This window comes from Loxodonta africana, chromosome 4 (assembly GCF_030014295.1).
Source record: "Loxodonta africana isolate mLoxAfr1 chromosome 4, mLoxAfr1.hap2, whole genome shotgun sequence".
Taxonomy (NCBI): Eukaryota; Metazoa; Chordata; class Mammalia; order Proboscidea; family Elephantidae; genus Loxodonta; species Loxodonta africana.
Window position 1 is genome coordinate 168,782,057 of NC_087345.1, and position 15,361 is coordinate 168,797,417.

At 39.6% G+C, this 15,361-nt stretch overlaps 1 protein-coding gene across 13 annotated transcripts in view; it reads right to left on the reverse strand.

Moving 5' to 3' along the window:
* The window catches only part of ABI1 (abl interactor 1), a 141,103-nt gene that overhangs the window by 51,730 nt on the left and 74,012 nt on the right, over positions 1–15,361 (reverse strand). The gene's annotated exons all lie outside the window — the stretch shown is intronic.

The following is a 15,361-nucleotide window of genomic DNA, read 5'->3' on the forward strand; positions in this document are numbered from 1 at the left end:
TGTCTAAATGACTTTCTTTTCTAACAGGTCTAGCACAAGTTTAACTAGTATAGATCTTAGGTAAACTCTGCAGGACATGGAATTAAGTTTGAGAATTCATAACTCCAGAGGATGGAAAACACTGAGATTTCACTGGAAGGCAGAAACTATGGACCGAAACACAGCTGAGTTTGTTCCTACCTCTCTGAACTGGGTCATCTTCCTCCACAGATGCAGACTCTCCCGGTTTACTCCTAGGATCTTTCCTCTTCATACGTTCTCTTTAGCAAGCTCATCCACACTCAGGCTTAAATTATCATTCACACAGATAAGCTTTTCTATATCTATTCTAAACCTCTTCTCTGAGCTGTAGACTCATATACAAAACTGTTTAACATTCCAGTCAGATATTTCAAGGGTACCTCAAAATGAATGTGCCCCAAATCAAACACATAGTCTACTTGACCCTATTTCAATGTTTCTACTTCAATTATTTATCAAGCTGTGTAAGTCAGATATCTAGCGTTAGCTTCAAACCCAGTATCACAAAATCTTGTCACATTTACCAGAAAAATGTTTCGTTCTGTTCTCACTACTTTAATCCTAGTCAATCTACCATCATCTCTCACCTTGGCTATTGTAATAGCTTTCTAGCTAGTCCACTTATATCTAACCTGGCCTCCTCCCACTCTGTTCTCTATGGAGCAACCATGGCAATCTTTACCAAAAAAGTAGATCTGAGAAAACAAAATAAAAAAATTAAGGCTATCTCACCCGTTTAAACACTAGTCATGGATTGAACATTGTCCCCAAAAAATATATGTCAACTTGGCTAGGCCATTATTCCCAGTATTGTGTGGTGGCCCTCCATTTTGTGATTGTAATTTTACATTAAAGAAGATTAGGGTGGGATTGTAACACCCTTACCTAGGTCACATCCCTGATCCAATGTAAAGAGAGTTTCCCTGGGGTGTGGCCCTGCACCACCTTTTATCTTGCGAGAGATAAAAAGAAAGGGAAGCAAGCAGAAAGGGAGGAACCTCATACCACCAAGAAAGAAGCACCAGGAGCAGAGTGTGTCCTCTGGACCTGGAGTTCTGCATGGAGAAGCTCCTAGTCCAGGGGAAGACTGACAAGAAGGAGCTTCCTCCAGAGCCAACAGAGAGAGAAAGGCTTCCCTTGGAGCTGATGCCCTGAATTTGGACTTCAAGCCTACTAGATTGTGAGAAAATAAATTTCTCTTTGTTAAAGTCATCTACTTGTGGTATTTCTGTTATAGCAGTCCTAGATGACTACTCTGTCTTACTGGGTCGCTATGAGTCGGAATCGACTCGATGGCAGTGGGTTGGGTTAGGTAGATGACTAAGACAATTAGTAAACAGTAAACTAGTAAAACAGTCTTCAAGGGAAAAATAAATTCAAAATGTCTCAAGTTCTTTTCCTATTTTTATCAAACATCATGGAGTCCACAATTCTTTTTCTTAATGTCGTCTTTTCTCATCCTTCCTACTTCCCTTACACATTGCAGAACTGACATAGGACACTATTTCAAATTCCTTGAAAAACTCTTCTCCAGGTGTAGCCTTCCTCATTCTCCCAATTCTGAATCACGAAGTCCAAATCACAATCGGTCCAGCAATGCACAATCTTGCATGTGGCAGGATGAGCAAGTAAAGTAAGCAGGAGGAGGGGAACCGACTTGGAACATTTGTATAACAACAGCATGCATATGTTCACCAAGCCAAAGTTAGCTTTTTTAGTGAGACTACTCCTTTTTCATACTTGAATTTCCTTATATTCACAGAGTTTTCTTCATTTTTAATACCAAAGAAGCAGTTTGGCATAAAGAAATCTAGTTTTTAACATAACATACTGCAGATAAAATTAAGAGTTACTCTAGTTGAGAGAGATTAGAAAGTTCAGGTAACCACTCAGAAGCAATGCCTACACCCATACAGCACAACGAAAAATCACCGGTTTAAAAAAAGCACACAAACTTGAAACCAGAAAACCTAGGTGTGAATACTGGCTTTTTCACTTACTGGTTGTAAAATATTACATAAGCTTAATTAACTAAAACTGCATTTTGCTTATATATTTTAAAACTCAAAACATTGCTTGACACAAGAAAGTACCAAAAGATATTAGCCAAAACTGAATCTTATTTACCAAACTATCCAGTCTACAACCTGCAATCAAGGTAAAGTATTTCTAAAATATCAATATAAAACATGGACATACTGTGTTTCGTATTAGAAAGATAATGAATGTGAATTATAGTTCAAATCTCCAGTTCTCCTACTAGTAAAAGAATTTCAGAATGAGCGTAGTTAAGTATTAAGGTCCTAGCTTGAAAATTCTATGATTACAAGATAAACAAGTCCTAAAGACTAAAATTCATTTGAAAGAAAAAAGGCAGGGTCTTACAGGTGTGGATATCAGTAGGACAGACTGGAGAAAAGATAGAAATCCAAAGACAAGTTTTAATAAATGAAGACCACGCCTGATGATCTGGCTACTGAAGGAGAAGTGATGAAGTCAAGATAGAATGCATTATGAGATAAATTTGGAAGTAACAGATAGACCAAATGGGGAGGGAATCATCTTTTAAGTCATGAATATATTCCTAAAGACCTTTTATAATTCAAAGCTCACAAAATTCAAGAACTAAATGTAACAAAGAATGGTGTTTCCATTTACTGGTGAAACATCAAATGACAATAAAATGAACAGTTTAACAACTCCCTTGTTCAGTTTTGAAATTATGCAATGGCTCACAAAAGTTTTTAATGTGGAGGGAATCTTCGCAATTTAAAAATAATTTTCTGAATGTACCTTCAGCACATTAAAAAAAGCTGCTCTGCAACGGGCTAGTAACAAAGACAGAGCAGCATCAGTCTTAACACAGTCTAACACAAAGCTCTTTGAATTTGGGTAATGTAAGGTGCAGTTAACAAGCTTGGCTGCTGAACAAAAGGCTGGAGGTTCAAGTTCACCCAGAGGATCCTAGGAAGAAAGCCCTGGCAATCTACTTTCAAAAAACCAGCCACTGAAAATCCTACAGATAGGGGGCACACTGATGGAAACTTCTTAGACATATCCAAACACCCTGAGGCACTGAGTTACTGAGTTACTAAGGACCACAGTCTCGGGGAATATCTAGGCCAATTAGCATAAAATAGTTCATAAAGAAAATGTTCTACATCCTGCTTTGGTGAGTAGCATCTGGGGTCTTAAGAGCTTGTGAGTGACCATCTAAGACACAACAACAGGTCTCTTCCTGTCTGGAGCAAAGGAGAGTGAAGTAAACCAAAGACTCAAGGAAATAATTAGTCTACACAACTAATGGCCCACACAAACCAGCGCCTCCTCTAGCCTGAGATCAGAAGAACTAGACGGTGTCCAGCTACCATACCACTACTGACCACTCTGACCAGGGATACTATAGAAGGTTCCTGTTAGAATGGGAGAAAAAGGTAGAACAAAACACAAATTCATAAAGAAGACCAGACTTACTAGACTAATAGAAAATGTAGGAACCCCCAAGATTACCCTAAGACACCTTTTTAACCTAGAACTGAAGTCAATCCCGGTGGTCACCTTTCAGCCAAATAACAGACTGGCATATAAAATAAACAACAACACCCATGAGAAATATGCTCCTTAGAACAATCACCTATACAAGACCAAACAGGCAACATTTGCTCAAAAGTAAAAATGAAAAGGCAAGGAGGGGCACAGAAATGGGAGGGATGGAAACGGGGAAGGCAGGGTGAAAATGGGAAGAGAGCTAACACATTGCAGGAATAGCAACTGTATATAAATTGTTGAATCGGAAACTAACTTGCTGTGTAAACTTTCACCTAAAACACAATAAAATGTTCAAGAAAAAAAACTCTATGAAGCACAGTTCTACTTTGACAGACATGGGGCTGCCATGAGTCAAAATTGACTGGATAGCAACTGCCTTATTGGTTTTCAGAGGCATAATCTAGAGCTAATATAATTAAGAAAACCTCTTTTGACAGTTTCAAATGATAATTAAAAATAATTAGGAGTTGTGAGAGAGAATAAAAGCAATGGAAAACATAACATAATCGATAGAAAAAAATTATCAGAACACCTGAATAAAATCTCCCCACCCAATTCTATGTATTACTTCCAGTCACAAATAATGAAAGAAGATAACAGTGAAATAGGAATTCAGCAGATTAACCTGAAAATGCAAAAATTATTGCCTTCAAAGCTGGAACAGCACACCTCCACCTACTCAAACCTAGCATACACCTCCATCCCCCAGCTCCACCAAGTGAAGGAATGATGCCAAGTCTTTCCAAATTGACCTACAGCATCGACACATCCCAATAAAAATCTCTCAACAGGATTTTTCGTAGTTTCAAAATGGGTATGTAAGGGGAAGGTGGAAAGAATGGCCAAGATATGGTGAAAAAAAAAAATTTAGAAGTAGGAAGGACTTGCCTATAGATTTATTATTAAAGCCATAGTAAATAAGACCTACCCCACTGCCATTGAGTCAATTCTGACTCGTAGCAACCCTACAGGACAGAGCAGAATGGTCCCATAGAGTTTCCACAGCTGTAAATCTTTACACAAGCAGACTGCTGCATCTTTCTCCTGTACAGAGGCTGGTGGGTTCGAACCACCAGTCTCTCAGTTAGCAGCCAGGCAATTTAACCACTGTGCCACCAGGCTCAGTAGGGTTCTTATACAGTTAAATATATGGACCAATTCAACAGAAGAGAGAACTCAGAAACAAATCCATGCTTAAAGGGAAACTTGTTATCATATGGTGATGGCACAGTGGGAAGGGTGCATTAATCAAATAATGCACCAGTTTGTCATATAGGGAAAAACACCCGAAATTGGATCCCCACCTCACACCATAGGAAAAAAGCCCATTAAATGTAAATGCAAAAATGTGCCATTTTTATACTTGAAATATTATGTATTAATGAGAATGAATGAACTACAGCTACATGAAATACAGTGAAACCAGTGAGAGCCGGAACTTGATGGACTGCATTGTTTTTCCAGGTCTTGCACGTTTTCTACCTTTGACAGGGCGCAATCTGACTTTTTTATCATTCATTTTAGTGGAAAATATTTGAGTTTTCCTCTCTGATAGGTTTCTGCCTTAAAGAGGTTCTGACTTTCACAGGTTTTACTATATAAATAAATCTCAGAAACATAATGCTGGATTAAAAAAAAAAAAAGCACATCACACTATAGACGACATACAGCATGAATTAATTTTTATAAAACTCAAACACAAGCAAAATTAAACAATAATTGGCTAACCCACCCAAAATTGTCTAGGTATATATATTTACATTGATAAAAACTTTAAATGATACACATTCCCTTGAGAATATGGAGAGAAGTACACAGGTAGATGCAACAGAATTGATCACTGTCTAGTTCTTAACTTAGGTGATGGATGCACAGATGTTTGTTTTAATAACATATAACATATGGAAAACCTGGTGCAGCAGTGGTTAAGAGCTACCACTGCCTACCAAAAGGTCGGCAATTCGAATCCACCGGGTACTCCTTAGAAACCCTGTGGAGCAGTTCTACTCTGTCCTATAGGGTCGCTATGAGTTGGGACCAACTCTACAGCAATGGGTTTGAGGGGTTTTTTTGTTTGTTTGTTTGTTTGGTTATAATATATATTACACGTATTCCTTTGAGAGTATTAAGTATAAGCTAATTTTTGAAAGTCTTCGATTATACACAAATTTCAAATACAGCGCAGAGAAGAATGACTAAGTATTCCTGGAGCAGCATCAAATGACCCCAGAGAAGCAGCCTCATTTTAGTCAGCCATATCTGACAGGCAAAGAGACATGAAAATAAAACACCTGCTCAGAGATGAGAAATTTTAAAACACCGTGGACAAAAATAAGTTGAACTAAAAATAAAAACAATAAAAAGTTGAACTCTACTCTTATTAAGAGTTAAAGAAAGACTAAGGAAATTAGGAAATCAAACTTAACAATTTCTTATTAAAGAGCAAAGCAGGCCCCAAACATGAGCAGATTGGGAACTGAATAACTAAAATAAATTCTGTGCAAAGGAAAAGCTGTAAAGGAATAATTACAATATTTCAAAAAGGGACGGTTCAAGATGGCAGTGTAGTCAGACGCCTCATAACATTCCTCTTACAACAAAGACCTGAGAAAGTAAGTGAAACAGATATAGAAGACAACTTGGAACCCTGAGCATAAAATGCAAGGCTGAAGAATCAGACCGAGTGCCAAGTGGAAGGAGAGACTCTACAAAAACAGCAGGCACAAAGGATTACGGATTGCCAGTGCCCTGCCAGCTGAACCTGCACAGCGCAGCCATGTTGAGACAAACCAAGTAGCATTCTCCATCAGAGCCCCCATCTTCTGGTACAGCCAAGCAAGAGGGATTCTGCACCCATATCCAGAAACAGGCAGGAGTGCTCCAGCCCTGAAAAGTTAACTGCACTCACCTCACCCACTGCACCTCCCCATTCACCCATGCCAGAGTCCCACACACCTGCGGGGCCCCCCTCCAGTCCCCTCATATATCTACCCTGCACACAATCACAGTCTGGTGGCATCCACCACTGCCCTGTCCCCTGAGCCAGAGGCCCATGGACTGGCAACACCTGCCCCTTCGTTTAGCCACTCGCACCAGGGATCCACAGACTGGCAGCACCTACCTCTCTTTCCAATTACCAGAGCTGGGAGTTGTAGAAAAGCAGTACCCACTTCTCTGAACAGCCACCTGTGCTAGGAGCCCATGGTGAAACAGTGCCCCCTCTTCTGTCCAGCCACCCACGCCTGTGAACCAGCAGCGCCAGCTCCTAAGCCCATCTAACCAAGCTGGGGCCCACAGATGAGTGGTGTCCACTTTTCTGCTTGGCCACCGGCACTGGGACCACAGCGGCAACTACTCCTACATCCAGCCGCCCACACTGGGGGCCCACGGACCAGCAGCACCTGCTTCTCCACCCAGCCACCCAAACTGGGACCCTATGGTCCAGAGGCACCCCCTCTTGTGCCCACCTACCCATGTCAAGGACCTGCAGACCAGCGGTGTCCGCTCCTAAGCCTAGCCACCTGAGCCAGAGGACCATGACTGACAACGCCCACAGCTGCCCCCAGCCACTGGTACCGGGAGCCTGTGAACCAGAGGCACCTCCTCCCACACCTAGCAACCCACGCTGGGGGCCCACAGACCAGCAGCACCTCCTACTCTCTCCAGCCACCTGAGCCGGGGGCCCAAGGACTGGTGGCGCATCCTCCCCTGTGTCACGCTCTCGTGGACAGGGGCACAATCTCTTAGGGGGCACCCATGGACTGGTGACATTCCCCCCTGCCTCTCCCCTGCACCACCTACCACCACCTACAATTGGAGGGTTGTGCCCGCTCCGACCACCCCTGCATGGCACTGCCTGCCCAGGACCATCGGTGAGAGTTTCCATACCACCCACCTAGTGACCAATAACCCAGGCACCCTAGCCCTGGCCACCCACCAACCAGCAGTGCGCAAACACAACACATATCCCAGTGACCAGTGAGAACGTTTCCTGCACCCACGCCCAGGTGACTGGCCAAACAGATATTATCACCTTACCAGCAACACCAGCTACATCCTCAGCTGCCCTGGCAAGACCAGCAAACACAGACCTGCGTTCACAAACCCAGCTGCTCCTCCTCCCGCCTAGAGACAGGTGGGGAGAGCTCCAGTGTAGCCAAACTAGTGACCAAAGTAACATACACGCCGTGCCTACTTGAATAAATCAAAATAAAACAAAAACAAAAAATCAAAATGTAGCAAATAAATAAATATAACACCTTAATGCCTCAAAGACAACAGACAATATCAAATCACATAATGAAGTGGGACAAGATGGCTCCAGCAAGTGACCAAAATAAAGAATCAAAAAACCTTCCAGAGAAAGCTATGCAACTACCTGATAAGGAATTCAAAAGACTAATATATAGGATTCGCCAAGAGATCAAAGAAAACACACAAAAACCAAGAAAAAACAGAAACAAAAATCAAGGAAAACACAAAGCAATAGAATAATTCATGAAAACAACACAAGAACAAAATGAAAAAATAGACAATTAGAAACCACACAAAAACAGCAACCCCATACCCAAGATATTAACAATAAAATTTCAGAAACAGAAAACTGAAGAGGACATAGCAGCAGAGATGAATCAGTGGAAGACAGACCCAGTGAAACAGAGGCCAAATCCCTTGATGCCAGTTTGTTTGAGGAAAAATCAGAAAAAAAGAATGAAGGAAAATGAAGAAAGCCAAAGAATTGTGTGGGACACACTCAAGAGGAAAAATTTACACGTGACCAAAATTCCAGAATGGGAGGACGCAAAACACACACACACAGAGAACTGTCAAAGTTTGCTGGCAGAAAACTTCCCTAATATCAAGAAAGACAAGACGATATCTATCCAAGAACCTCAATCGACCCCATACTGAACAGGCCCGAAAAGAAAGTCACCAAGACATATCACAATCAAACTTGCCAAAACCAAAGACCCAAAAAGAATCCTGAGAGCAGCTCAGGAAAAACGAAAAGTCACCTACAAAGGGGAATCAGTAAGGCTAAGCTCTGATTACTTGGCAGAAACCACACAGACAAGAAGGCAATGGGAAGAGATATGTAAAAGAAAAAAACTGCCAACCAAGAATTACATACCCAGCAAAACTGTCTCTCAAATAGAATCATGAAAGTAGAACATTTCCAGATAAACAGACATTAAGGGAATTGGTAAAAACCAGACCAATCTTACCAGAAATATTAAAGGGAGTCCTTCGGACAGAAAACCAACAACATGGGACAACAACCTAAAATGACGACACAGGACAACATCACCCAGATACTATCCCCGATAAAGAATTCTAAAAGATAAAACAAACTTAAAAGACTGAAAACAGGGAACTAGAAATGTCCATCTGTAAACGATGACAACATCAAAACAAAAAGGGGGAATAAGTGGTATAGTTATAGAACTTCCAAATGGAAAGTCAAGGCAATACCAAGAAATAAAAGACTGCTTTAAACTTAGGAAGATAAAGGTAAATTTCAAGGTAACCACAGATAAAGTTCACAAACCTACTTATCAAAAGAAAAAAACATAAAAACTCAATAAACACAAAATCAACAATGATAAAAATGAAAAGAAAATCCAAACAAAAAGAACTCAGCACAAAAAATTAAGCAGAACAAAGAAACCATCAACACCACAAAAATAAGCACAACAAAATGAGAACAGTAAACTCATACCTACTGATAATCACACTGAAAGTAATGGCTTAAATGCACCAGTAAAGAGACGAAAAGTGTCAGCATGGATTAAAAAACCATAACCCATTAATATGCTGTCTACAAGAGAAACACTTCAGACACTGAGAGAACTCAAGAATAAAAGGCAATAGCAACTATGGTAATTACTATAATACAGACAATCCTGCCACAATGTATTAATAAATAATAATTTATCAATGGATACACAGATAAGACAGGTATGCTAAAGAGGTATGGAAGGGTGTAAGGGAGCACACTCACCTGCAGATACAGATTTGGTTGTGGATATACACATACATAATTGTAGGTGCTATATGAATATTAACATAGACAACAGCACAAGGGGCACAGTCACGGAAACTTCTTAGACGTAAACAACACCTCGTGGAACAAAGTTCCTAGGCTTAAAGGCAAAGAAACATAGACTCGGGGGACATCCGTGTCAACTGGCACAACACAGTTCATAAGGACAATGTTCTACACCATACTTTGATGAGTAACATCTAGGGTCTTAAAATTTGCGAGCGGCCATCTAAAATACAACTATTGGTCTCTTACCATCTGGAGTAATGGACAGTGAAGAAAACCAAAGATTCAAAGAAGCAATTAGTCCAAAGGACTAATGGACCACGTGAACCGCAGCCTACATAACCCCAAGAGCAGAAGAATTAGATGGTGCCCGGCTACCACTACTGACCACTCTGACTGGGATCACAAGAGAGGGTCCCAGACAGGGTGGGAGAAAAATGTAAAACAAAAAAACCAAGTTCAGAAAAAAGACCAGATTTAGTGGTCTGACACAGACTAAAGGAACCTCTGAGACTACGGCCCGAAGATACCCTTCTGAACTGGAATTTAAGCCATTCCCCGAGGCCACCTTTCAGCCAAGCAATAGATAGGCCCATAAAATAAACAACACCCGAGAGGAACGTGTTCCATAGAACAGTCAATTATACGAGATCAAAAAGACATTTGCCCAAAAGCAAAGACAAGAAGGCAACCTGACGAAAGGAAACGGGGAAGCCAGGACAGAAATGGGGAGTGTGCTGACACACTGTGGAGAATGCAGCCAACGTCAGGGAACACGTTACATACAAACTATCAAACTGGAAACTAATCTACTCTAAATTTTCACCTAAACGCAATTTTTAAAAAAAAATTTTTTTTTAAATATTCCAAAAGCAAATCTATGTAGAGAGGAAAACATTATTTTCTAAAAGGGATACAGAAATGAGAAATTTTTAAGTAGAAAGAGATTTTTTTAATTACCTTTTAAGATACAATGATTTAAAACTATTGTACAGGAATTTATTGGTTTAATTGTGTTCCTCCTTTCCCTTTCCACTTTGGGGAAAAAAAAAATACATATGATTTTTTTAGAGATACACCAGAAAAATCCTTTCCAATTAGCAAAAGATAGAATGGCAGACATGACATAGTAACACTACTTAATATTGCATATATTTTGTACAATATTATATTAGAAGGCCCACTAGCCTCAGAGCTGCCATTTCCAATATAGTGAGGGCACTATGGGTTTCATGCAAAGAATCTTATATTTAAGTAAACGCACAATAAATGTTTGCTGAAAGAGTAACTACAGAATGAAAATCCAAACACTTCTGCCCTAAATAGAAAAAGGAGAGGGGTATGAAAAGGGTAGAAAAGAGTAAGAGTTCTGAGTCAAGCTACACAGAGAAAGCCTTCAGCCAAGAAAAGAGGCAATCTTTGTTACTGCTTGTTTGGACCAGACTCTGGAAATGGCCCTATGCCCAAAATTCTGTGTTACAGAGCTTTGTTCAATAAGCTTGAAACAAGGTCCCAATCAACTGTGAAGTTAACTTGATTCAGAATGACCTATATATACACACTATAAAACAGAACTATTTAGAAAAGATGAGCCACAAAATCAGACTCTGGTGGAAACGCACAATATAAAACATTGGACCAAAATTATTCTGAAATATTGGTAGAAAACGGATCTGTCACTAATCCTTTTGCCAATGCCCAATTTTTCAGTACCACCCAATGACATTTTTATGTCTCCTCTCTCCTTAAGAATATAAGGTGCAATACAGAACACTCCACATGGTAATTATACTCCCACCTCTAAAAGTAAATTTCATCACTAAATCAAGTGATAACCATTTTTGATCCAAACTACAATGTAAGCTAAATATGAATGTTGAAGAGAACATTAGGTAATAGTTTATCTTCTAAACATCAGATCACGAATTTGTACTTATTCTTCGACCTACTACTACTCCTTAAAAAAAAAGGATTAAGTTAACATTTGCTTTGCTATTTCATGAGTACTTCCCTTCTTAACATGTAAGATAATATATTTAAGTTCCCGTAACAATGTCAGGCAGTAGAGTAATGACTACACGCTCAGGGACCAGACTGTGAACTTAAAAGGAGGCTCTACCATTTACTAATTGTGTGTCCTTGCGCAAGTTACTTCACCACTCTATGCCTCAGTTTCCTTAACTTACAGGTGAGATTAAAAAGCAAACAAACAAAAAGCCATATCAACCTCACACAGTTATTGTGAGGACTAAATGAGATAATATATACAAAGGGCTTTCAACAATCTTTGACATGTAGACAGAGCTCAATAAATGGTACCTTTTATTATTACTACTCTATTCCCCAATGTACTCGCATGACTTAACTCTTGAGTTTACTGGACATTAAACAATAAAAGTTTACTTAAAAAAAAAAAATTTATAGCCAATAGTAAATACAACTGCTATTAGCAAACTTGGAAACTAAAAATTGTTAGCTCATTTAAGATATTCTAGCTAGATTACACACATACCAAGCTGTGCAAATCAGTTTTACCAAAAAAGATTCAAATTCAACACTTTGAAAGGATTTGGATGAAACTAATAGTAGTCCTTTCCAAGCCTACTTTTTTTCTTTTTCTATTCATTGTAGGAGTATTTCTGGTCCTTATAATTCTTCCTACAAGCAATAGCCACATTTTGGACTATTTACACAGATAGGGTATTCAAAAGTACAATTTGGGAAGTCAGATTAATTTTAGAGGACTGATTACATACTTACGTTCTCTTATTTCTTAGATTTCACCAAAATGACTGCCACAGAACTTGCACACACACACACACACACACACACACACAAACCAACCACACACTCATTCAAAAGGATAATGGGAACAGAAGGAGAAAAACGAGTGGACAAGAACTTCCAAAAAACCTTTGGATACCAGAAAGCAAACGGAGGCAAGTACTGATCAGAAGAAACCAGAACCTAAAATGCCTGCAGACAGTAAGGCAATTTGTCCTAAAAGAAAAAAATAACCTCTGAGAGGCTTAGCGTATAGAAGTACCAGGTACCACCAAAGGCTGCAAAAGTGAGGAACAGGATCAAAACCACAGTGAGATACCACTTCATACCTACTGGGATGGCTGTAATAAAAAACACAGGAAATAAATGTTTTCAACCTTACGGGGCAGTTCTACTTTGTCCTTATACGGTCTTTATTACTTGGAATTGACTTGACGGCAGTGGGTTTGGGTTTGGTTTTATTTTTCATTTTCATTCAGTTCAATGGTTTTTTTTTTCCCCCCTTGTCTCAATTTCCCTCTTTGACACATGGGTTATTTAGAAGTGTATAGTTTATTTAATCCAAGTGTTTGGGAATTTTCCTGTCACCTTTCAATTACTTTTATCCTATCATTGTGGAAAATACGCAGTATATGATTTTGATTCTTTTAACTTTGTTGAGGTTAGTTTTATGGCACACAATATGATCTTTCTTGGTATATGTTCTGTGGAAACACGAAAAGAATGTATTTTCTTTGTTGTTTGGTTAAGTAGTATATAAATGTTTAATCAATTTTGTTTATCATACTGTTTTTGAGCTCATCTATGTCCTTGCTAATATTCTGACCACATTTGTGACTGCTTGCTAATATTCTGTCCACAATTGCTAAGAGATGGGTGTTGATATGTCCAACTATAATTGTGAGTTTGTTTTTTTCTCCTTCCAGTTCTATAAGTTTTTGCACCAGATATTTTGTACGTGGGTTGTTTGGTATGCACACATTTAGGATTGCTATGTCTTCTAAATTGACTTTCCAAGCATACATCACATCATCTCCAAATAAAAACAGAATTACTATGTCTTTCCAAATATTACGACTTTTATTTCTCTTTCTTCCCTTAATACAATGTTTAAGATCATCAATAAAGTACTGACTATGGTAAAAATGAACACCCTTAAGTTTCCCTAAGTTGGGAGATAAGGCCGTCTTTCCCAATAAATAAAATGTTTGTTGTTGGTTAAAAATAAAAAATAAGTGTTTCCAGGATGTGGAGAATTGGAACCCTCAAACACTGTTGGTGGGAATGTAAAATGGTACAGCCACTTTGGAAAACAGTCTAGCAGTTCCTCAAAAGGTGAAACATGGAATTATCATATGATCCAACAATTCAACTTCCCAGTATATATCCAAAAGAAATGAAAACACATGTCCACACGAACACATTCATGGCAGCATATTAATAACAGCCAAAAAAATGTCTATCAACTGAAAATGGATAAATAAAATGTGGTGTATCTATACAACGGAAACCCTTGTGGTGTAGTGGGTAAGAACTATGCTTGCTAACCAAAAGGTCGGCAGTTTGTATCCACAAGGTGCTCCTTGGAAACTCTATCAGGCAGTTCTACTCTGTCCTATAGGGTCGCTATGAGTTGGAATCAACTCGACAGCAATCGGCTTATCTATATAACAGAATATTATTTGGCAATAAAAAGGAATCAAGTATTGATAGATGCTGCAACATGGATGAAACTTGAAATCATGCTAACTGAAAGAAGCTAGTCACAAAGGACCATATATTGTATGGTTCCATTTATATGAAATGTTCAGAATCAGTTAACCTACAGAGACAAAAGCAGATCAGTGGTTGCCTACAGTGGAGGTAAGGGTTGGGGGTTGGTTGGTGATTGCATAGGAGTGCAGAGTTTCTTTCTGAACTAATGAAAAGGTTCTAATATACAAGTCTGTGAATATAGTAAAAGTCACTGAACTGTATACTTTAAATGAGTGAACCTTATGGTATGCAAATTATATCTCAATAAAACTATTTTTTTAATTAACTTTTATTGAGCTTCAAGTGAACGTTTACAAATCAAGTCAAACTGTCACATATAAGTTTATATACACCTTACTCCCACTTGCTCTCCCCCTAATGAGTCAGCCCTTCCAGTCTCTCGTGACAATTTTGCCAGCTTCCAACTCTCTCTATTCTCCCATCCCCCCTCCAGACAGGAGATGCCAACACAGTCTCAAGTGTCCACCTGATACAAATAGCTCACTCTTCATCAGCATCTCTCTCCTACCCACTGTCCACTCACTTTCATGTCTGATGAGTTGTCTTCAGGAATGGTTCCTGTCCTGGGCCAACAGAAGGTTTGGGGACCATGACCGCCGGGATTTCTCTAGTCTCAGTCAGACCATTAAGTATGGTCTTTTTGTGAGAATTTGGGGTCTGCATCCCACTGATCTCCTGCTCCCTCAGGGGTTCTCTGTTCTGCTCCCTGTCAGGGCAGTCATCGGTTGTGGCCGGGCACCAACTAGTTCTTCTGGTCTCAGGATGATGTAGGTCTCTGGTTCATGTGGCCCTTTCTGTCTCTTGGGCTCTTAGTTATCCTGTGACCTTGGTGTTCCTCATTCTCCTTTGATCCAGGTGGGTTGAGACGAATTGATGCATCTTAGATGGCCGCTTGTTAGCATTTAAGACCCCAGACGCCACATTTCAAAGTGGGATGCAGAATTTTTTCATAATAGAATTATTTTGCCAATTGACTTAGAAGTCCCCTTAAACCATGGTCCCCAAACCCCCGCCCTTGCTCCGCTGACCGTCGAAGCATTCAGTTTATCCCGGAACCTTCCTTTGCTTTTGGTCCCGTCCAGTTGAGTTGACCTTCCGTGTACTGAGTATTGTCCTTCCCTTCACCTAAAGAAATTCTTATCTACTAACTAATCAGTGAAAAACCCTCTCCCACCCTCCCCA